This window comes from Panthera onca, chromosome D4 (assembly GCF_046562875.1).
Source record: "Panthera onca isolate mPanOnc1 chromosome D4, mPanOnc1 haplotype 2, whole genome shotgun sequence".
Taxonomy (NCBI): Eukaryota; Metazoa; Chordata; class Mammalia; order Carnivora; family Felidae; genus Panthera; species Panthera onca.
In genome coordinates, this window is record NC_138351.1 from 52178817 (window position 1) to 52204406 (window position 25590).

Consider the following 25590-nt stretch of genomic DNA (forward strand, 5'->3'; position numbering starts at 1 on the left):
AATGTTAGGCTAGATACAAACTTCCACAATCAAAACAAAATCCTAGAGTTACAAGGAAATGTAGAAATCAGATAATCAAAGTCCTAACACTTGAGTTATCCTGAACCACATTTCTAAGTGATAATCACCCAGTGTCTGCCTGAATAAGGTCGATAACAATACTGCCCATAATGCAATAGTGGTCACTACCACACTGTTAGATAGGATATCTTTGGAGGGACATACTATGTCCACTTATTAGAAAAAATTGACGTTTCCAAAAATAACAAAAAAACCCTCAATATTTCCAAACTTTACTACTTTCAAATTTATCCCACTAACACACTATATTAGTAATCACTATGCTTAATGTATTTTGGAGATTATCAAACCAATTCTACAATTGATTTAGAAATACAAAGTAATGTGAATAATTTAGGACCATGGTGGATTAAATTTAAAAAAAAAATAGCTGGGACATTTCCTTGAACAGATTTTATGAAGATTTTTTTTTTTTTCAACGTTTTTTATTTATTTTTGGGACAGAGAGAGACAGAGCATGAACGGGGGAGGGGCAGAGAGAGAGGGAGACACAGAATCGGAAGCAGGCTCCAGGCTCCGAGCCATCAGCCCAGAGCCTGACGCGGGGCTCGAACTCACAGACCGCGAGATCGTGACCTGGCTGAAGTCGGACGCTTAACCGACTGCGCCACCCAGGCGCCCCTCCTTGAACAGATTTTAAACCACCACATTTTGGTCTATGTAAAAAAAAAATCCCCTCAAATCCAGACCATATCTAATGCCAGAGACCACTTGAATTATTAGAAAGCTCATCCTTCTACTGAGCTGAAATGTTTCCCCTAGCAGCTTTTACTATTAGATCCTATTTCTAACCTGTGGAGGAACACTGGATAAGTTTACTTCTTCCACTGAGTGATGACATATGTCTTGGAACAAATATAGAAATGGGGGTAAAAACTGCTCCAAGAATTTTAAATGTGCTATATACTAACTTGAAGGTAAAATTGTGTTTATTTAAATAGACATAGCTAGGCTCCCATGCAATCAATGTCCCTAAATGAATATACTAATGCATTCCAGAGCAGAATATATGATTTGTTGCCATTTATTCCAGAAACAGAGATCTTGGTGAACACTCGGGATGATGAGTAGTTAAAACAGATGAAGTACTTTAAACCTTCTAATAATGTATGGATCTTTCAAGTTTGCAAAGTGAGTTGTGCTTACTTATCCTTCAGGTTTTAAATTAACCATCTGTAAAATGGGAACAACCAGAAAATACAGTCTTCTACTGGGTAAACTTCTAGACACTCTTCAGCTACTGAAGTAAAGCAAACAAATAAAAATTATTATTTTACTTGAGAGACAGACACTTCTTCGTCTTTTCAAGAAAATAATTCCATTATATGGCATAAGATTAAATTAATTTAGAAGTAGAGCAAATATTCAGGGTTAGAAACAGTATATATAACATGTATATAAGACATGTTGGGTTTTCATATGACAAATACTCCAAAACAGAATCTTAAATTTGCTGTGTTTCAAAAGTCAGAAATCTCTTTGAGTGGAAACAATTAATATAACCAAGAATTGGGTTACAGATAGTCATATAGCAACATTTTCACTTTAGATAATGCTTTTTTACTCTGAGCAAATGAACTGCAGAAATGTAGTAAATGATATGTCAAACAATAATGAGGTATCATTTTTTCTTGCATTATACAGCATCACTTACAGACAGGTTCAGTGTTAATTACAATTTCATGTTAATGTTTTCAAAAAGACATCAAGTGGAAGAGTGGGGAACTCTCACAGAACAAGGATTCTACAAATTTTGTGTAAGAGTTTTCATTCTCTGTTCCCAGAACCTAGTAGGGAATTGATATATATCAGTAATATCAATTAAATAAATTAAATTAAGAAATTTAAAAAGTCTATATGCATTCTTTGGACACAAAAGGGTAGCTAATGAAAGTTTTAACATTTGTAGTGATTTTAATTAATGTTTTAAAATTTCAACTAATTTCATAAAAAAGATAGACTTAGAGTAATATATTTCTCTCTTCATCTAGACTATTAAAACAAACTATCAAAACCATTTTCCTTTTTTTTTTTTTTTTTTTTGGTGAAAAATAGCACAGTGTAGTAGCTATAACAATAAAAGTTACTGAGTTCTTACTTTGTGCCAAGGCTATTTTAATTGATTTGCATTAGTTAACTTAGTTGATTCCTATAACAGCCCTATGAAGAAGGTATAATTATTATCTCTAATTTTAGATGATAAAACTGAGGAGCACAAAGGTATTTTTCCAGGGTCACAACTGGGAAGTGGATTCTAATCCAGGAGGCCTGCTCCAGGGTCCACGTCAGCCACCAAGCAATATTTCCTGTCATACATAACAGTGTCTAGTTTGTAGCGGATTCTAAATCCTTAGTTTTCAACTAATGAGTCATAAACGGAAAGAATGGTTCACCAGATACTCTGCCCCAAATGTGATGAAATGTAACCAAGCCCTTTTCCGTGGGTTTCAAGATGAGGGCCCTCTGTCAAAGAAGCTCAGAATTCAAATGTGCACTTTGCTGTTCTTGCTCTGATGGTGAGAAAGATACAGTAGCTGGGCCCAAGACTCCTGGAGTAGGTATGTGGGCCAAAGGAAGAAAACGTAACCTGTCTGTGCTTCAGTTCCCTTATTTATGAAATGGGGAAGATGCTGATGCAGGTGGCGGGAAAGATGGTACCCATGCTGTAGGGCGGACGTGAAAACTATATGGCCGGTGTCAGAGTCTTAGCTGCTATGGTCATTATTATAGCTCAGTTTCTTTACCGACTCCCTTCTTAGCACACTTGAGGTGAGGAAATCTTTTTATTCATTCCAGAAAGAAGTTATTTGGGCTGATTTGCCTGTCTTGTAAAGGTTGAATCCAATCCAACCACTGCAAAAGGGGAATCTGTGTGTCTGTTCACTCTCATTAGCTGTTGTCAAGGCTTGCTAATTCCAGATTGTTCCGAGACACCAGGGAGAGTGAGGAGGATCACAGAATGCAAATTTTCATGTGTTAGATGCCCTTGAAAATCAGCAGTTCTGTTGCCTATTTCCTCTACCGAACCCAAAACTCTGCTTCCAAAAGCCATCAACTACAGGGAGGGAGGACATGTCCTACACCTCTCCCAGTTTGGGAAGGGGAGTGAGCAAACTGCTCTCAGCCATGCAGTGTGGACAAGAACTGGGGAGAAGTGCCCCCCTCCCAGACTGCCAGAGTTCTGAGAGTCCACCCCAACTGCCTCACCCTTTCTTTCATCTGAACCCTCACAGGATGTGCACAGCAAACAGATTTGGGGTTAAGTTGCCCAGAGAATACTGTACTCTCTCCAAGCGATACCTCCTTCCATACAGCATAATTTCTGGATAAAATTAACATCAACCTTCTTAACTGCAAAATGCAAACAAACAAAACATGGATCCCAGAGTAACCCCCACCTCTCAGATACCCACACACCTGCCCTACCCCTGGCTCTGAAATTACAAAAATATATGAAATTATTTCTTTCCTAATTATATTCTGTGTAATCAGAAATACATTTTTTAGCATGATGCTTTTTTCATCTCAATCACTAGTATTTATATGACAGGATGCAAATAGATTTATGGAGTGTGACACAAAATTAATATTTAAAAGAGCAAAGAATGAGCAGTTGCTCTTTTTCTTCAAGTCCCTTTAGAATCCACAGAGAAAAAAAAGGTACAATGCATACACATTGCAGATAGTTACAAAATGAAGATGTTGAAACATTGAGCCTTCGCAGCAGAAATTGACCAGGTAATGCACACTTGCATTTTGCCTAACTGCTTGACTTTGCAGGCACACTTCCCTCTTAGAATCAGTGTTCTGTATGGTGATGACCTTCCGAAACTAGTCTATTAGCTGAGGCAGTGAGATGTAGCTGCAAGTTCCATAGAGACCTAGGTGTGAGTCCTGCTTTTATCATTTGCCACTCATGTGAATTGAGGTTAATTAGTTAATTTCTCTGAGCTCCAGTAAGATCATCTATACAGCATCAACACTACAACTTTTCTCCTGAGGTTCCAGTAGACCAGAGATTATAGTTGGAGCCTCCTTAGCATATAATATGCATTTACAAAGTGATGGTCATTAGTGTAAACACTGAATAGTGCACACAATTTATTATTTTAACTGTACCTAGCTACTAGGTTAGAGCAACAGGGTTTTATTTGTTTTTGTTGTAATGGGAAAATATAAATTACAAGGCTCACTCTTAGATGGTAGAGCATTATTCCCTTAACCTGGCAGCCAGAGAAAGACTCTATGCTTCATCGTAGCCCCAGACTTTGGTTTCAAAGAGGTAGTTGGGGAATAGGAGAGTGAGTGGTACACCAAAGAAAGAGTAACTCCAGCAAAGTATTACCTTCCCTCACCAATGTGCTTTATAATTACAACGTTTGTACACACAAGCAGATTGCCCACCTCTTCCAGCTTTCTAGGATATTTTATCTACTTATTTCCAAATGAAACTGCTCCAGCACCCCTTTCTACATGATCTGAGAAGTCTAGTGCCTTCCATAAGATTCTTGAGGGCAACAGAGATGCACATATTCTCCTGCCCTTCCCGCTATATTCTTGATTCTCTCACACCATCTCACCCATGGATGCTGTTTGCAGGCTACTCTGCTGTGCTTCCAATGCCAGCCACAACCTCACCTCTTTCATTCCTAAGTATGATGTCCAAACACAAATCAGAATATATAGGGATCAGCTGGAGGGAAGCAGGGGAAGGATACAGGAGAGCACAAAGACAAACACATTTAACTATCAGACACTCTACTCTAAACTCCTTCCTACGGTCAAGGTGCTATGATAGTTTCTACGTTGTCTTAGCCTTCCCCTCTCTTCCCTTTCTATCCTATCCTATCCTATCCTATCCTATCCTATCCTGTTTTAAAAATGCTGGAGTCACCACCAAACTGTTTCATAGTCCCCTAATGAGTCATGACTTGTGGTTTAACACACTGTTCAAGATCCCGTATATCTATTCCATCTGGAGGGGTTAGTTCACATCTATGGGGTCCTGATTTTCAAAACAAAAAACAAAACAAAACAAAACAGTTATCTGCCTGTAAAAAGTTATATTATCCTATTCTTAGATTGTGAAACAAGATAGTCATTTAATTACTTAATAGATTTTTTTCTTCCTGTTTCAGATATTATTTCATTTATTTTTATAGAAACTTTATGATCTAGGTAGACAGACTTTATAGATTTCTGTATCTTTTAAAGATGAATAAACTGAATCATAGACAGGTTGAGTGATTTTCTAAGGTCACACGGATGGTGACTGAGTCTGATTTGGAAGCCAGATTCATTTCCATCTCTTTACTACTTGCTTATCAAGAATGGCAGAATGTTCAATCTGAATGTTCTAGATGAATAGTATTTATTAAAAAAGATACAGATCCCTGGCTCCACTCTGATCTATAGAATCAGAATCTCTAGAGTTGGACACAGGAATATGCACTTTTAAAAAGGTCCCACAGGGAACTGGTATAGACCGAACTAACTGAATCATTTTCCTAAGTGCCCTATATGAGGGGCAGGGGGGAGGAGTGGGGAGGAGGAGGGGGGGAAAGGGGGGTAAGGAAGGGGAAAAGAGACAGAGGAAGGGACACAGGAAGGGACAGGGCAAGGGAGGAGAGAAGGGAAGGGAAAGCAAGGGGAGGGGAGGCAAGAAGGGAGAGGGGAGGGGGAAAGTAAGGGAGGAAGCGAAGGAAAAGAAAGGGAAGAGGAGAGGAATGAAAGAGAGAAACCAGAACTTCTGGACGCTTGAGTAATGGTTTCATTGTTTTGTTTCAAAAGGATTTGAGGAATATAAAAGTCAAATACCAATGAATATTGTGCAATTATAGGTAAAGCAAGAACAAAGACTGAGTAACGGAAGAACTAAGCCTTCAAGAAAAGTCACTTGGCTTTGACTTGGACTGTAATTCTTCTAACAGCTAAAATCAATTAAAACAGTGTTTTGAAAAGTTTTTAAATCTGATGGTATTAATTTGGTTCTAATTCTCCCAGCATCTGAACAAAAGAAGAGATGTCTGTTGCATTTTTATTTTCTAAGTCAGAACTCAAGGGAACTGCTTATACATATGGTCAAAGTGCAGAGAAACTGTGAGTTTGGAAACCACTTATGCATCTCTTCACCAACCCAGCATAATCACAGAATTGTGGTAACAATACCAAAGGGGTACCTAGTGCACATCAAGCACGGTAAACGGATTATCCTATTTAATATTCATGAAACTCTTAGGATGCATCCGCATGTTATGGGCAAGAAAACTCCAAGTTAGGGATTTTATGCAACTTTTCCAAAGACATACACAGTAAGTGGCAAAACAGGGCTTCGACTTGGGATAGTTCACCTCCAGAGCCCATGCCCAGCTGACTCTCAGGTAAATGAACAGTGAAATAACTGAGATAGGCAAGCAGTGGTCCTACTGGGAGGGAGAACTAAATTAAGGCTGAGAAAATGGAGAGAAGGAACAGTATGTAAGAAAACCAGCAACCAGGCTGAATCAGTAATTGTTTACCAGGAAGCTGCAGAGGGTGGCTCCTCTGCTGGGATGTAATTCGATTTGAGCCAATGGAGGCCATATCTTATCTTTGGCTCCCAGTAATAAGCCTTCAGGTAATAGTCATGCTAACTAATAGAGGTTTGGGTTTCTTTAACAATAAAAAGAAACTCAGACAGTACCACCGACTAGAAAAGGTGAAACATAGGACTTTGTCATTATTTGACCTTTGATAGGCTCACAAATTAATCATTCCCACCAATCAGTGGGTTCACTGGCATTAGCCAGTCAGACAAGACTATCTGGACATCGTCACCTGAAAAAGAAATCCTTTATTTCAGACAAACTGTACATTAACAGAATTCCTACTATTGTCTTCATGATGAATTTCTGAGATTTCTACATTCATTAGATGTCTTTGGGGTTGACGATTAGTTTGGGGTACAGTTGAGCGGATTAGCACATTTAAATATTTATTATGTGATAATTAGCATGTACTTAAACTATACAAGGTAATTATTTAAATATAGATTGAAGGCTAGGGAATTTCCACAGCCTTTTTTTTGTAAGCTCAGCCTCCTCTCTTATAAATAATTTGGACTCTTAGATTTGCCTCACAAGCCTAAGACCTGAAAGTAAGTCAGACATTATAAGATGGGCTGTTTGAGTTTTATGGTGTAAACCGATAAGGTCCTCTGCAGATATTAATGCCTTATATACAAAATCAGTCTTATGTACAATGTTTTATACTATATACACTGGTATTTTTGTTAACTTTGAGTTATTAATTTAAGACAAATATATACAGTAATATATTCTCTGTGAAGCACTTAGCACACAAAGCTCAGCACTTAGTAAGTGCTAGAAATGTTTCTCTGTCTTCCTCCTTTCCAAACCTAGAACTTTTCTACCGCATAACTTATACCTGTCTCCCTGCTTCTCTTCTGGCCCATATTCATACTTTCTTCCCCACATTGCCTTTATCTCCAAAGAGGAGATGGTTTGTCAAAGAAAGATCAAAAGAGAAAATATTAATTGTAATTATACTCCTGAGGTACAAAAATGCAAAACATTTTCAGTGTTTGCTCTGTAGATAAAGATGGTTATGATCCCTGCTGGTCACATGAGTCAGCAGAACAAATATCACCCAATTCATTTCTATCTTAAAATAGTAGTAATCCTAAACTCCCTGAGAAACTGGAATAGAAAGTAAGCCACAATGTCGACTCCCTCTGAAGAGGATGCTTTGGGATCCTTTACATGATTAGACATTATGATCTATTCTGTGAAAGCCAAGGATGTTCTGTAAGTGACCGACTAGAAATAATTCTTCATTTTCTTTTGCGAGAGTTTGGTTTTGTTTCAGATGCCGTCTCTCTGTTCCAAGTACCATCTACTGCTGCCTGCTTTATTTTTTCCCTGTTGTTTTTGGTAAGATGAGCACCACAGTCAGATTGGCACCATGCTGCTAAAGCTGACAGCAAGCACTTTTGGTGGTCCTCTGAAAACAGCAGCACTTTGTTCTGTGTTTAATGCCTAAGATGTGGAATCTGCAGAGGCACCTGCCATTTTACACAACTCTCTAATCTTCCTCTTTATTAGCTGTCTGGCAACATTATCACACTGGCTGCTTGGTTTAAATCTTATTCACTCTTGTAATATAAAAAGACAAGAGAATGTCCCTGAAGATAGAAACTTAGTCTCTTGCACTGTAGACAGTTACTTTTTTTTTTCAATGTAATTTTCCTTGAAACAAAAATCCTTTTATATTTCCACAGGAAAAGAGAATATCTCTTTGCCTCCTAAGTAAATATAAAAATCCTTTTATATTTCCACAGGAAAAGAGAATATCTCTTTGCCTCCTAAGTAAATATTTTGCATAACAATTGTCCAGATGTGCAAGATGCCTACTGAAGCTTTCTCTAATGACTAATCCTTTAGATCAGTTGTTTAAAAAGGCTTACGCTTAGTATATATTCTGATTCATTTACTTATTTATTTCATTCATTCAGACAACATTTATTGGTTCTTGCTATGAATCACACACTATGCTAGGTTTTGTGAATACCAAAAAGAATAGCATTCTTTGGGGAAAACAAGTAGGGAAGATAAACTCACAAAGACATGAGCCACAACATGTCAAGTGTTATGATAGAAGTAATGGCCGAATGTCCTGGAAACAAAGAAGGATTTCTGTCTAGTTTCGAACAGGGGAGTATGAGGAGATTTCACAGAAGAGGTGGAGATATTTGAGTTCACCTAGTCAATATGTGCTAGAAAGGAAAGAAGAAGGAAGGACATTCTCAGTAGAGAAGATCTGAAGAGTTCAGCTGGAATAAGGGGAGCTTGGTAGGGAAGACCAGGAAAGGAGACTGGACATGCCACTTGGACCAGAATGTAAAAAATTAATTGGAACTAATTAGCTGGAATTCATTGCCTAGGTACTGCATGGCCAATAGAAACATGGCTCAAAGCTAAGAGCTGGAACTGGGCTGCAGAAGCAGTCACTATAATACAAGAACAGTCATTACCAGAAAGCAAATCGGCAACATCCTATGATGCAAGATCCTGGAGCCACACTTCTGTCCTAAAAAGGAGCTCCAACAGGCCTGGGTGAAAGTTTATCACAGAGGTGGCAGCTGAGGAGAAAAAGAGCAGCTGATGGGGCCTGGGAGAAAGCCAAGCTAGGGAGGAGAGAGAGAAAAGGAGGGCAAAGGAAGTTTCTCCATCTGTTTGGGGGTTTAACCTTACCCTTCAGAGTTAAAGAATAAGAATGAGAGCTGGAGGTACAAAGTTCCGCCTGCCACGGGCCCCTTTTGTTTCTCCCCTCCTCTTCTTCCCACAGAGAATATACCTAGTTTGAGGCTAGCCCAGAGACCTAAGAGGCAGAGGAAAGGAAGGGTGTTCCTGGGCGGAGGATATATACAGGTCTGACTGTGTGTGCCTAGGGGTCCAGAGTAAAAAGCAAGCCCTTACCGTTTATGGGGTCTCTGAACTTTTCACAATGTTAAATCTGGGGTCAAATTTGGCTCTGATTGCTGTGATTCTTTACATTTTTCTTACTTCTTTAAGCAGTCAAAGCCTGTTGTTTTCTCTTGCAATCCCTGCGGCTACTATACTAATTACAGCTTGCTTCCCTAGTGGTCTTTGCGTTTCTGGAGCAGCAACAGGGCACAGCATCATCTAGTTTATATGAAAGAAGAACCCGAAACATAAACTGGTTGGCCTCCCGGTGCTAGTGTTTCCTCATATTTCACCCATTATATGATCATCTGGCTGTTTGAAAGAGTACTTGGGAGGAACTCACAAGTTACCTGTGCCCCGGGATAGCCATGTTTTACAGTAATGTTCCTCCTTATATTGAGCTGGATATGTTTCCTTCTGCTTTCTGGTTTCTCATATTATCACGTGGAACCATAGGCTTAATCACATCTCTCTTCCACATCAGACTCCTTTTGAGATTTGAAAATAGCTAACACATTTTGCAGCTTCTTCAAGGGGGAAATGAAATGAACGTTGGAGGACTCACTCATCAGATATTAAGCTGGGATCATTCACCTTAATTAGCTCCTTTAATGGGGAAAATTAAAATGAAACCCAATATTTAAGCAAACAAACCAGAAAAAAAAAACAATAAAGGAGGAAATGATTTCCCCAAGGTAAGTGAAAAGGTCAAATTTAGAGCTAGAATAAATCACAAATTATTTCTATTTAAAACTATATTTACATTTAGCTTTTAGTTTTATCAAGGTAATATAGCTTCAGAGTTTAAAAAGTCAGGTAACGCAATACTATACTAATAACATACTAATAATCATCACCTGCCTCATCAGCTGATTCAATTAGAAGTGAGTCCATTGCTCAGTCCACTATGTATGGTGCCTCTGTCCAACTAATAGTGTTATTTGCATCCATCCCCATCTTTATTGCTGGACATATATATACATGTACATGTGCTGTATTTGTATTATGTATTCATATACAGAATATATATGGCTAGGACAAAATTTGCTAACATTCGAATACATTTAGCATTTCTATAATCTGCCAATTCCCAAGATTAAAATTCTGAATGTCTTTTTGACTTATTAGGCTTATTTATTTGGTATGTTAAGTTACTTTGAAAGCACTGTCAAACCAATAATGAGAAGTCTTAGGTTGCTTTAGCTTTTTAATTTCTCTCATTAGAAAACCTGGAGTATATGCCAAGATAAAATCAGAGAGGTGTGAGGGACAGAGGAAAGATTTTAGTCAGAGAGACTAGGGTTGAACTACGTTATAAAATGTTGGGAAAAAAAGGAGAGAGAGATATATATGACAAAACCTGCAAGAACTAGTGCGTAAGGGGAATTTAATGGTTTGACATTTGATAAGATTTGAAACATTGCATTGTGAATACATTGATAAATGGGGAAAGGCAATTATGAAAATGGTTTCTGTGGTTTATAAATCTGATCACCTTAAGTCATCTTTGAAAGAGTCACATGAATACTGGAATTTCTCTTTAATTAATAATCATCATCTAATCTGTGTTTCTGTGAATGACACTTGATACAGAAGTGCAAGAAAATAGGTAATTAACAGCCTTCTGCATTTGTGGTGCTCAAATCTACAGACACCACTCCCAGGGTGAAAGTATTAAACAGCACTGACATGGAAATAAGAGCTACATCCTATTTTCAAATACACAGGAAGGACAAAAGGAAATTAGATTCAGAATCTGTAATAAAAAGGAAATTAGTTTTTTTATTTGTAGCCTTTCATCTATGTTTTTTAAAAAAATAAGTCCATTAATATTTAGCCTCCGAACCCTTCTTGCTATCTGCTAAAGAGATAAACATACATTCATATTTTCAATTGGTCTTCTTTTCTCACTGGCACTTCTAATGGTTTAGGTTGCAAATCATTAAACCCAAGTCATCCCAGCTAAATTAAATGTTTAAATGTACTTTTTAACCACCCTCTCATATTCTAATATATATACATATATATTTACACATATATACACATATATACATATACATATATACGTATGTATACATATATACATGTATACATGTATACATATATACATATACACACACACACACACACACACACACACACACACAAGCACATACTATGGCAATGAGTTGATTTTGATCTATTTACTTTTCTCCATTCCTGTAGCAAAGTTGGCAAAAACAAAACAAAAGAGAATTCAACTTAAACCCAATAATATTTGCTGGCTTTCTAGTAACCTTCAGTGATTTAGATTTTTTTTTTTTCTGGGTCTTCTACAAATGTCAGTGGAATTCACAGAGCTGAAAGAGAGGTAGGGGTTCTTGACAAGGTTTAGAGTCAAAATAAACTGCACAATATTTACTTAGAATCCTACAAATATGGTAAAACACAAAGAAATAGTAGCCATGAGCTCTCAGCTTATGGAATTCATGATATAGTCAGGAAAGTGAGATGGTCTGAGAAGCGCCTAACAGTGGAAGAGATGAATAATAATTTTAGTCAAAAGGATGGTATTCAAATGCAGAGTTTCAGAAATAGTTTCCATTCCAAACAAAAGATCTTCCTATCTTCTTTACCAAGAAGTCTGGGATGGCCCCTGGTAAAGAAGGAGTTAAGCAATGTGATTGTGGTCCCTATTTCATCACTAGTGAACTCAGTAACTTAAAAGAGTTGCTTAACTTCTGTGGGCCTGACTTTCATTATCTCAAGGGAAAACAGATTAAAATGAGTAATAGTTGAAGTATTTTTTAGACCTAAAAATCTGTAACTGTGACTTCTTTTCATGAAAAGGGCATGAGTATACCTCCAGTGGCTAATGCAAACCATAAGAAAAGTCTACATACAGCAGATGTAAGTGACAGAGAGTCTAGGGGATACTGTAGGGATAGATTGGGTGTCTGAGGCAGGTTCAGAAATGAGGCACTTCCATCAAATATCTAAGTATTTCCTGGAGGTGGTTCTGGAGTCATCAATATATATTTTTTCTTTTTATTTCTCCTTAACAACTGTACTTTCACAAGATTGGAGATCATGAAGTTTTACCATTTATCCATGGAATCCAGTGTAGGCACCATAATCTCATTTCAACTGGTAACGTTTCAGACCTTACAGATGAGAAACCTTGTCACTGCAGAGCTACAATCCCCTTTCATCCAAGTGTGTTTATGCGATTTGGAATCTTGCTATCTCAGAGGCCAGATTAAGAACTTTTAGTAGTATCCTGCATTGCTGGGACTATGATATTCCTGGCATTTTTTATGAGACTGAATTAGAAATGTCATTTTCTCCAATGGATCAGAATTATTTCCCTATAGAAAGTCTAAGTTTAACATGTATATATACTTGACAGAATATGTGTCAAAATGAACCTTGGGGCTTGGATGTGAAGATGGCAAATTTCTCTTCCTTATGTCATCAATCTAGTGGACTTTGGAGTGTCTGTTGCCTCTCTAAGGGAGACTGAACAAAGTGGAATCATTTCACTCAGACCTCTAGCTTTTGGGCTTACGATGAGCTCCAGCACTGAGAGGCTGCTGTTGGATGACCCTTGTATATTGGTGACTTGGCATAAGATCACTGGCCAGTCTAGTTGAGGGAAGGCTGACTTTCCTCATCTATTTTGATACACATGGACAATGCATACATACGGAACTACAGATGTCACCAAGAGATCCAGTTCCCTCCCTTTCTATTGTTCTTCTACTCTGCCCTTCAGATTTCTTAGCATTTTTACTGCTATGGATGAATGATTTCCAATCTGTCCTTAATGTTTTCTCTTTCCCACCAATCTGCAGTCTCTCCTCTGTCTACCAGGCCTCATCACTATGAATGAAGGGACTCTGCACACAAAGGCACAGACAATGCTTATTTCTGTAAAAGCAAGATTTGAAAGCTGGTACCAAACCTCTCCTTCAAAGCATTGACTCCTTCTTTACTACTATTGTTTCTCTTCTCCCCACAGCAACCACTCAAAATGCTTATTTCTCTCACCTTGGTGATATTTTTCAAAATCTTATATTTAGAAAAAAGTAGATGTGGTTTGCCACAAGATGTCACAGTTCGATGGGAAATCCCAGGTTATATTTTCACATGGAACAAAGTTTACCACATAATGAATACATCTCTGATGGTGAAACATTAAAGATCAAGTCCATGAGAGAAATTTAATTCAGAGAAGTAAAGATGCTGCCTACCTCTGATAATAATGTTTTACAATAACGATAATGAAACAAAGTAATAATGGTAGCTATCATTTACTGCATTCTTACAATATGGCAAAGTGATTTGTAGATAAATCATCTCATGTATTCCCTAAAAACCTTATGAGGTAAGGATTCCTATTTCTCACACTTTACAACAAGGGAAAGCAAGTATTAGAGATGTTAATAAGCTCACCCAACACACAAATAGTAGATGGGTAAACAGGATTCAAACTTGGGCAAGTTGATTCTAGAGCCTAACATCTCAACCACTACTTACTGCCTCCCAATAAATATTATAATTAAAGAGATTGATGGCTGAAATAATTTAGACTATTTTAATCTAGATTAGTAAAATTAAATTAGGTTGGCACACAGACACTAGAGTCCCTCCCCAATTACGACAGTTAAGTTTCTGAAAATATCTCTGGTTACAGAATTTTCTACTGAGGATCTCAAGACCTTATTTTTTAAAAAATTAGATTGGAGAAATCAAAGACAATAAGGGAATAATTGAGAAAGCCTTTTTATAGTAAGTATACCAAAAATAAATAAATAATACATACCTACAATAAATAAATAAATAAATAAATAAATAAATAAAATTTTGAAATTTTAAACATAAAGCATACTAATGTTCATTAAAATGGAACAATAAAACAGCCCTCCAAATTAAAACAATATTTATTCATTTTAATGTTAGGACTATTGTACTTTCAAATTTCCACTTACTAACCCTTTGTCAACAGAAAATTTTCAGTCTCTGCTTCCCATGAAGTTTGCTTCAATCTACTTCTGATGTTCTTACAAAAAGCCATTTCATGTGCATCTGGAATGCTTTGTTCTTTTTAAAAATTTATAGTATAACACATCTATCTTGGTCAGAAAGTCTTAAAATTGCTAACAAGGTAAAAGGAAAGAACTGTATATTAGTATTTTGAGGAAGGGTGACTGATTAAATTATAGACTACTGTATGTGGATATACTTCTCAGCTTTGTGATGGCAAACTACATATAATAATATATATCGCACAAGAGTGAAAGACATTACACGATACATCATTATACACAGAAGACTCTTTTCCTTATTATCACACTGATTTCCTTTTTTACCCTAATTATTTGGGAGTAGACATATCTGAACACCTATTAGCTGAGCAATATCATGGAAACATTGCTCCTTTATCAAATACAGCAAGCTAACTTGAAGACCTGTGATAACAGGTAAAAGTTTGCTGCCAGAGATGGAGAGAAGGGTTGGAAGTGGGTGTAGGGTTGGGAATATGGTGAAGGTAAGACAACAAAATATTCACAGTAGAAGATCTGATGGCAGGGCTTATATACAATACATAAGTACAAAGCATTTACTGAAAAAAAAAAAAAACGGTAAATGGATTAATGGATTAATGGGTGAATGGATAAATGAATGGATGAGGTAGAAAAATATTGAATATTTCCAACTTTACAATTTTGACAAGGATTTAATCAGGTATTATATTTGATTGTTATCTTGCATTCTGTTACAATCTCTGTTGTACTTTTCCATCCACGAATGAGAAAAATAAAAACATAATGTCCTCTAATCACTATTTGTGAGAAGCTAAGGACGTATTTTGCTTTGCTTCTTTTATACTGCTTCATATTAACAAGAGGTTTTAAAACATCATGAAAAGTACCAACCTTGAAAGCTGCATTTTGTTTTTCTCATCTCACCTAAAAAAATAAAAAAGACAAGAAAAAAATAGCAAAATTTAAGTGAAAGCCAATTAAGGCAACACAGCAGTAAAAAGAGCATTTAAAAAAAAAAAACTTTTACCCATTTTCCCTTGACAAAGGAGACACATTTAACTGTGAAGAGAGAAACACTCTGATAAAACTTTTTTCTCCCTAAATAGTTTTTTAAAAATATATTTTGTACTTTTTGTACTTTGTGATAGTTTGCTTTTTAAAATTTTGGAAGGCATAGCAATTATGAGTGACAATGAGTAAAAATACAGAGGGGTGTTTAATAGAAATGATTAAATTGCATGTAAGGAGAAAATATATAGGCAGCAATTAATCAACCTATGGAAATTTGCCATCATGATAAGATTTGTCGATAAATTCAGACAAGAGTATCTTAAGAGGCTATTACAATTTATTCTCAGATTCTGTATTTCTATTCTTGAATGCTTATTAGAATATAGGCTTTTGCTTCTTCTCCCTCTTTGCTCCCCCAATAATCTGTTCTCCCTTATGGACCAAGTGATTATTGTGTTGTTTATAATAACTGTTCTACATTCCTTATGGAAATTGTAATTATGATGCTGAATATTCAAACTGCAAGCCACTTTTCTCAGGGAAATTGTAATTATGATAATGCAGTATTTACCCAACCAATGTTTTCTAGTCATTGTTCTCTTTGAGGAATGAGGAGGTGAGAGAAAAAGCACTGAAATAAAACATCCTGTTGGGATCTCAGATATGTATTCTGGAAAAGCATCATCATCATAACAACAACAACAACAATAGCTAATAATTGCTATATTGCAGGTGTGGCACAATCAGGTTGACATGTGTAGGAACAGGTGTGTATTTCACGCAGGTGTACGTGAATTACACGTTTCTCATTTAACCTTCACACCAAGCCCATGAGGTAAGTAATATTACTATCCCAATTTTATGAGGCTCAGAAATATTGAGTAATTTACCTAATATCACACAGTAGTAAATATTAGAGTAAGGTTTAAACTCAGGTCTGTTGGACTTGAAAAATCTATGAGCTCATTGTCAAAAGCCTCCCTTTCGTTCACTGGTATCAGTGCACATTGGTGAATTGATTCGCTCGCAGTCTCTCTTTTCCAAAACCAGTGTTTCTTAGTCTGTGTGTGGCATAGTCAGCTCCATGGCAGATAGACACTGGCTATAACCCTTACTCCCCAAATATGGAATTTATTACCCTTACCCTGAGAATGGGAATAAACTTCTGTGCAGAGTGAAATTCAATGCCATCTTTTTGAAGGGCAATTTGGCATTATTCAGTAAGATTAAAATTTTTCATGCGCTCTGATCCACAGTTGCACCTCTAGAATTTATGTTAGAGGTATCTAAGTACTCATTACAACATTGTTTTAAATAGTGTAAACCTACAGAAGCAGCCTGAATGTCTCCCAAATACTTCGTGCTACAATAGAATACAATAGCATATTAAAGTTATTAAAAAGACGGGTTCATGCTATGTGTCCTGGAAAAATGCCCAGAAAACACTGTTAGGTTAAAACAGTAAGTTGTGAAAACAGTATATATAATTTGATTCTGCTTTTGTTAAAATATAGATGTTTATTTATGTATATGTACCATCTGATTTTGCATGGAAGAAAAACTAGGGGAATAGATACTGAATACTTACAGTATCTTTTAGTAATAAGTTGAAAGGGGAACTTCCCCCCATGATTGAGTTCTCAGTGCTTGAAATGTTTATAGTGAACATGCATTTTTTTGATAAGCAGAAAAGAAATTTTTAAAAATAGAAAAAGACAGAATCAAGGACATCCAAAAATAAACACAAATATTATAGTATTTCAAAAAGAAATCCAGCAAAACAAATAAAGGTAAATCCAATGTCAATCAGTGAAAATTATTAATAAGTGAGCCCCTAGATAGGATGGGAACTGGGTCTCTCCTTAACTCCTCTCATCTGCTTGCCTTACCTCTACTTTGCAAGATCTATACAACCAGGGCCCCAGCAAGGATGGAGACCCTATCCTTTACTCTCTAGGAAATCAGCAGTAATTGTTTAGGATTTTTTCAATATTAATAAACAGTGCTTGAGTACCTATCATATACAAGAACTTTACAGACGTGCTTTTAAATCCTGTAATTGCAAGACAGGTATTTTTACTTTCGGTTTTATACATGAGGAAAATTAGGATCACTGAAATAATTTATTTACCCAAAGAGTCCAAGTTATCCTTCGTTCTCTCCCTCAGATCTCTTTTTTCGTTTTTTAACCTGGCAAATTTACCAGGCTTGATCAAAAAAGAAACTAAGATTAAAAAGAAACTCAGAAACTAAAACAAAACAGGAAATAAAAGACAAGAACAAAAATATATAAACTAATGGTTTCTTTTTTAGCAGACTACATTCTAGCCACCTGATAACTGTTTTACGTAGCTTGAAGATTTCCAGTATCTGTTCTTGGTTCTTCTCTCAGCTTTACTCTCTAATACCCTTCCCAAAGAGTTCCACTGCCCTCTCTCATTTCTTTTCTAAGTCTTAGAATAACCTCTCCCTTGTTCTTTCAGTGGAACCCATTTATTTCATATATAGGCCACACAATGAATATTTCTGTTCTCCCACACATGGAAAGGTTAATGAGCTGTCCAGCCTGGTAACAATAGGGGTCAATTTCAAGCCTCAATTTCAGCACTAGCCCTCAGGGAGACCGACCAGCCACTTGACTGAAAGCTGATTATGACCCTGGACTTCTTCCACCTAAGAAGGAGCAGTGAATCATTTTCACTTAAACTGAAGCAAATTCCAAGTATGTGTTTGCTTAATTGCTTGCAGGGCTTTGTTTAGCACCATAATCTGACAACCTATAGTGTTTGAGGCATCATTACATGATCCTCCATAATATCACCCAGTGGAAATACTTTCGACATCAGCAGTGGGCACATGTTCATGGCATCTACTCATCTCAACACATATGGCATGACACAGAAGCTCTGGCCTGATAGTCCCATGCAACACCCTTTTGACAGTATGGCTGAAACACCCGTGTGAAGATGGTATCCGACAATGATGGGGTGTCACCAGAAGAATACGATAAATATTCCAAATCAAGACCTTTATTTAGTACTTCATTCTCAGTAGACAGAATGTATACATGGGTCTAGGAACCAAGGAGAGGAGGTGGAATTGGTTGAACTTAGCATCACTCCCAGTGGCATAAGTGGGGAATTGGTGGCTCCTGTTTCCACAAATTTAGGGTCTGGATCTAGAGATCCCAATTTTCAGAAGTAGAATGCTTCCGTGAGGGGACACAGTAGGAGTCCTATTAAACTTTAAAATGTATTTTGATCCAATCACTTTGAGCATCCTATGTCAGCTGTCTGGCAATAAGAAGAGCCACCATATTGGCAGGATAACTGATTGATCATCGTGAGGAAGTAGAGCTGCTGTTCTACAACAAGGGAAGGGAAGAGCTTCTGGTAACCAGGTAGTTCATAGAGCATTTTCTTTAGTATTTTCCTGCCTATTTTTGATAATAAATGGACAAGTACAGCAGCCATGACCTATGCGAATGGTGAGGAGGTTCAGACCCCTCAGTAACGGTCTGTGCCAGCCCACAAGGTAAACTACATATATCAGTAGAGGTACTAGCCAAGGAAGAAGGGATTCTAGAATGGGTAGTAGAAGAGAGAAGACAATAGGAAGACAATATGTATCAGTTGTGGCCTTGAGACTAGCTGTGCTGATAGGGGCTGTAGTCCCCCATAATCTTTTTCTTGGAGGTTTTCTCAAGAAAGGTGACTGCTAAGGAATCCTGGAGGAGCTGTTCCCAGATAGAATAAACTTATTATATAAAGCAAAAAAAGCCAAGTATCACAAGGAGTAAACACAGTAGATGCTGCAGGACATTGCCCACATCTGCCTTTAGGAAATGGGAGTCATTTCCCCAGTTGCCTCAAGTGTTGGCCTCCAATGGCTCACAGCTGACTCCCTCTCTGGAGATTTCCCTCCCTCTACCAAAGGGAGCTGCCTTACCCAGATTATTTACCGTCCCACAGGCAGCTCACATCTAATGACTCACCAGTATAGGAGTACAAATGCCAAGCCCCCTTTTCTCTACTTGGGACAACTCCAACGATGTTGATCTCAAGTACACTACCCAGAAAACTTCCTGCATAAAATCTTCCATCACAGGGGCGCCTGGGTGGCTCAGGTGGTTAAACATCTGACTCTTGATTTCTGCTTAGGTCATGATCTCACAGTTTGTGGAATCGAGTCCCTCATCTGGCTCTGTGCTGACAGTGTGGAGTCTGCTTAGGATTCTCTCTCTCATTCCCTCTATGCCCTTCCCCTGCTTGTGAACACTCTCTCTCTCTCAAAATAAATAAACTTAAAAAAAAAACAAAACAACACTTCCATCTCAGTGTCTCTCAGGAAAATTGACCTAAAGAAAGATTACAAAACTCAGAAGACTTGATACTGAGCACTGAACGTAGATATGACTGCCTCTTAAGCCCATAGCATATCCATTGTATCTTCCTGTTTCCCATAAAGAACAGTTTAATTTAATTTTAAACATATATTTGTTTAGGCAGTAAACACAGTCAATAATGATATGTTTAAGCCTATAAATCAGAAAGCATTCTTCAGTGTTACACACTATCTACAATTACGCTGCCACTGGAACATTAAACTAATGTATTTATACCTCTTGAAATCCAGACTGAGATAAATTAATAGACATCTATACACACACACATACTAATTTATATTATAGTAAAATATGTATGCACATGCCTTTGCATATATGTGTGTACATCTGTATCTATGTTGTAAAACATATCTCAAGGCTAATTTCAAGGTTAATTTGGCCAAAATCCCCAGTTATGCTAGCCTATTTTCTTTTTTTTCTTTTTACTTTTGATGTTTATTTATATTTTTAGAGAGACAGAGAGAGACAGAGAGCGAGCAGGGGAGGTGCAGAGAAAGACAGAGACTGAATCTGTGATATCATGACCCGAGCCAAAGTCAGGCACCTAAACGATTGAGCCACCCAAGCGCCCCAATGCTAGTCTATTTTCAAAGAACAAAATGATAACTTTTGATCATGCCATTTTTCTAGGAAAAAAATCAAGACTTCTCGGTTGCAAAAAACTTAAAAGATTAGTTATGGAACAAAGGCTTACATTTGCTACCATAAATGTAAGGATTTTATCAAGCATGAAATGCAGTAAGAACGATTTACAGTCCCGTAAAATATTACCTCAGGCAGCCTTTACAATCAGAACACACAAGCTACCTAATTCTCTGCAGTTTTGAGAGAATGCAGTTAGGATTTTACAACCAGTGAACAGAGCAACTCAGTGGTCACCATGTCTCTGTAGTCTCTTTTCTGCAAATCATTGTACCTCTTCACTCTGTTCCTAAAGACATTTTGCATCACAAATTACTTGATCTCATCTACCAACTCTTAAGACTGGATCAAATTATTACCCTCTTCTGCCTCGATGTATGTGGTATCTTTACTTATGCCCTCCTACCATTATACTTCATTACGGGCTCCACAGGAAAAATAAACACAGGGTGTTAGGTGGTATTGCTCTGACACAAAACTGAGAATAGAAAATTTCAAGAAACTGGCTAGAAAGAGGGCAGAAAAGAGTGGTTACACAGAGAAGAAGGCTTCCTAACTTTAGTTTTATCTTACTCATCTTTGGTTATTGGACAAAAGGTTATCATTACACTATTCCATTGGGAGGTAGGTTTTGACAAAGTCTGAAATATCTGAGGGATGTGAAAAGTTTCAACTTGTGATAACTGGGAACCTGTAGGAACCTCCCCCACAGGACTGCATTATACATCCCCTGTGGAGATGTGGGTCAATAAAGCAAAGCACAGGAAATATTTTGAATGAAGCATGAAGCTAAAGAATTGGATGCTTTACTAAGAAGTAGCAGGTTTTGTACAGGACACTCCTCACAGTGAGCTTTAAGTTAAAGACATCCAGACTTCCAGAAACACCTCTACAAGACCATTGTTCACCTAATGATTGATAATTCTGTAGGACTGTACAGTCGGTTATTCTAAATTTATTCTGGGGCCATTCATTATTCTTAAGGAAAGTCATTAACATGTAAACCTGTAAACCTCAGGAAGACATCAACATAGATTCAAATCAGTTCATTAATCATTATAATTGGGGTTGTGGAAGACACAGAGATGTTCACAACCTACTCACAAGGAGCTTACCTTGACTTATAAGGCCAGTACAATTGGCATTCTCTCAAACCTGCAACAGCATGTGACTACTCAGTTCCTAATGAGTAATATTTTTGGGTTCAGGGAAGAGAGTCAACTTTTTGCCCATGACACCCAGAATGAGCATAGCTGAGTGAAGTCAGTACAGAAAGCGACATGCTATATACTATATTTAACATCACGCTAGTACATATGAAAACACAGACCAACAAACAGATAAAGACTTACATATAAAGGCATGGGGTTGACTCTGTAACCCCAGGGTCTCTCCAGCACAGAGCATATCAGAGTGGAAAATTATGTTCTAAGAATTTAGTTTCGATGCATTTTTTAAAGAATATTTGAAATTAAATAACAGAGAGATGTTGGGGAATTGTCTGAATTTGCAGGCTGGAACCAGAGAAATGGTTTGGAGATGAGTAGGCAGTTTATAAGAACCGTTGAAGTGGCACTTGCCAGAGAGTAAAGGCAGGTTGTTTTATGTTTGTCTGCTTTAGTCCTCCTGACAGAGATGGCAAATAGAACCCAAATTAACTAAGGTGAAATCATGCCTTTCTACAACTCTGGGAAAGCAGTATCATTTAAAAAGTACTGAACAAGGAATCAGGAGGCCACGGTTTAGTCTGTACCCCGCCTCCAAAGGGTTATCTGTTTCCAGACAAGGTGTTTTCTCAGCCTGAGGTACAAGTTAAGTCTCAAGAGGCAAACTAAGCACAGGAAAGGTATACAGCTTGACACATTCTAAATAAGTGACAGCTAGTAAGGTATATCCAAGCCCAGAATCCCAAGGGGAACCTAAAGGGATACTGAGAAAGACAAAACCTAAGTGGAAAACAAAGGAGAAGGAATAGAATGAAAATATGAACCTGAAATAAATGTCAGGGAACATACGGAAAACTGACTTAATCCCACAGTAAGCGAATGTTTGGATACACAACCTAGATCCTAGAGATCATATGACACAGCAAGAAAACGTGGATTCTGTTGATTGCTCAGGAATCACATGGTGCATTTGTGGCCTGATGTCAAGGCAGACTGTAAGCACTGTGCAAAAGGGACATCTCTCTTTTTCTCACAGTAAATGGCATGTGGTTAGTACTCGATACATATCTTAGAATGAGTGAATGGTGTGACTAGATGAGATAAAAGGGATAGAACTAAATGGGACAAATATAGCAAATAACTGAGTGATGAACTAAAGGTAACAAGATGCATTTGATGAATGTCATTGGTTAAAAAAGCACTGGCCTAGGAATCAGGGAGCCATTGTGTCATTACAGGTGTCTTATAATTTTTAAACTAGTCCTTAACATCATTCATTCTTTTAAAATAAAGTAAGAAAGCAATATAATGAAAAACATGAGATTCTTTACTTGGTCCTCTCCCCCCATCCTGCTCTGCCAAGTAACCACCTCCCCACTATGTCAATTAACATAGAGTGATTTAGACAAGAATACGGAATGGAAGTATGACTTTTGAATCAATAGGAAATGTGATGTGTCTCCCACACACTTTAGTGCTATCTTAGGCTTTGTTATTACACCCACAGTATATAAAGGAAGGTAGGAAATGAACCTGCTTTAGTGTTCAGTTGTCATATCAACAGGGAGCATTGCTTTTGTTTTGGAAACCAGATTTTATGAGATCTACAAACAAATCGAACATAATCTGGGAGAAAGGCTGAGTTAGTGAAGAAATTCAAAATAAAATAAGGTATGGCTGAAGGAACTGAACATGATCAGGGGAAGCATGCAAATTGTTTTGGAACATCTGAATAAAAACCATAAAATTTTAGCTGGAAAGATTCAAAGTAACATGATGAAGAATACTAAAAACGGTCTCAAGATGGCTTTTATTGCCTAAAGACAGAGGCTGGCAAACTACAGGCTGCCTAATCCAGCCCCACTCTTTATGCTCTTTATATATTGTTTATGTTGGCTCTCCTGCTGCAAGAGCAGAGACGAGCAATTTCGACAGAGACCATACAGCTCACAAATATGTTCACTATGCAACCATTTACAGAAAAAGTCAGCTGGCCTTGAGAGATGGACAACCATTCCTTCATTTATTCATTCACTTAGGAAACATGTTTGAAGCACATACTTGACTCTAAAATGTATAAGACACTGGCAATATATAGTAATACACAGTATGTACCTTAGCCTAGGTACCAATTTCCCTGTCACCAAACATAAATAAACTAGGCGATCATTAACAGAGGATATTTTAGAGGGGAGAAAAATCATGAAATAAATTATTGGATTCAATGACTTCAAAGGTTTCTTTCAAATGCAAAAATTTTTTAAAGGGAAAGTTTCATGGAAGAAAAAGCCTTGAAAAACTGGTAAATGGAAACAGAGAAGTAGGAAGTGGGGTTCCTTCAGGTATGGAGAAGGGTCAAGGTGGGTGATCAGAAAATAAAAATCAGTCAATTTGGATAAGCATATTAGAGTAGGAGTGAGGAAATACAGAGGAGGTATGTTTGGAAAGGCCAAAAGAACCATAGTGTGAAGGGTATTCTATGTGAAGCTTAATATTTTTCAGGTATTTCAGACAATAGGAGGCTACAAAGTGTTTTTAAAAAGAGGTAGTATAAATAAAGTTAAATCCTGGGAAGATTGATCTGACAATGATATATAGGACAAATTGGAGAAGAAAGAAAACTAGAGACTCAAAATAAGAAAAGCACAAAATCTACAGACTGGATAGAAAGAGAGAAGCAGAAATGGATGTGTATTTCACATGAAGGACATGTATTGGGTCTACAGCAACTCAGGCTTTTCAAGAACAAGGAGCAGGAGCTGGATGTGACTGGGGCCTGTCCCTAACTGTGTATTTCTTTCTCAGGGCCAAGGGTTTCCTTTATACAAGATCCAAAGAAACATGGTAAACTCCATCTTGATTTGAGTCAATACCCAAGGAAGTCCAACACTGGCGGGTAGAAAACAGTGTGTTCAAAACAGGATCCCTGACAGTAATTATGGCTATATAGGATGGTGTTTGGAATCTTACAGCAGAATCCATCAGCTTTTTCAGGGCACTAGTTAAAAGATAACAATTGAGAACTTGCTGTGTCAAGTCTGGAAGGAAAGTGCAGAGCAAAACAAACAGCCAGAAATTCAGTAATAGAGTTCTGATTAACATGGTAGAAATAGAAAAAAAAAAGTGAGTCTGTGGGTATTTGTATACCAAGGGCTGCAAGAATAATTACAGTGCATGGTTGGTGTGCTTGAGGCTGTTGATGTATTATGTAATTTGGAACTGGGTGCGGCCATGCATGCAGATAGCAGATTTCAAGGAACACAAGGACTGCCCATAGAATAATTATAACAACTTTTATAGGGAATTCAAATGTGTCCTTAGCAATTTGGGATGGAGTGTACACGTATATATATCAAATACACAAAAGATGCTTATGTCTGAATGGGCACCATCAAGAAGAAAAATAGACAACAATCTTTTCAAAGATTATTATTATTCATAGATTGTAATTGTGGCTCTAAAAGGAAATCTTCATCTTCTGCCCATAGTCAATTGTATCTGATGGAAGTCCTCAGCTTGCAGAAAGTTGATAATATATTGACAAATGAGGAAATTACCCAGATGGGCATTTATGTTGTACTTCTAACCTAACCATCCTATTGTAAAGAGAAGAAACCCAAAGCTGCAAATTTGGGGAAGATTTTTGGCCAAATCATTAAGAGTCCTGCCCTGTAGGTCAAAAGGCTTAGGGCATCATTCAGATTTGTAGATTTAATTTTTCCTTTTACTGCTAATAAATTCAAAGATGTCTGCATATTGTTAATACACATAGTGAGTATATTGCAGTGAGTACA

General features: G+C 37.3%; 1 protein-coding gene across 10 annotated transcripts in view; it reads right to left on the bottom strand.

The window, feature by feature from the left end:
• LINGO2 (leucine rich repeat and Ig domain containing 2) overlaps positions 1–25590 on the bottom strand; it is a 1156543-nt gene that overhangs the window by 366981 nt on the left and 763972 nt on the right. For 8 of the 10 annotated variants that reach the window (XR_013551751.2, XM_060609537.3, XM_060609540.3 and 5 more), the window contains one exon: positions 15464–15496. The exons of the other annotated variants lie outside the window; for them this stretch is intronic. The gene's annotated coding sequence lies outside the window, so the exon portion shown is untranslated. The remainder of the gene's footprint in view (positions 1–15463; positions 15497–25590) is intronic. 10 annotated transcript variants of the gene reach the window in all.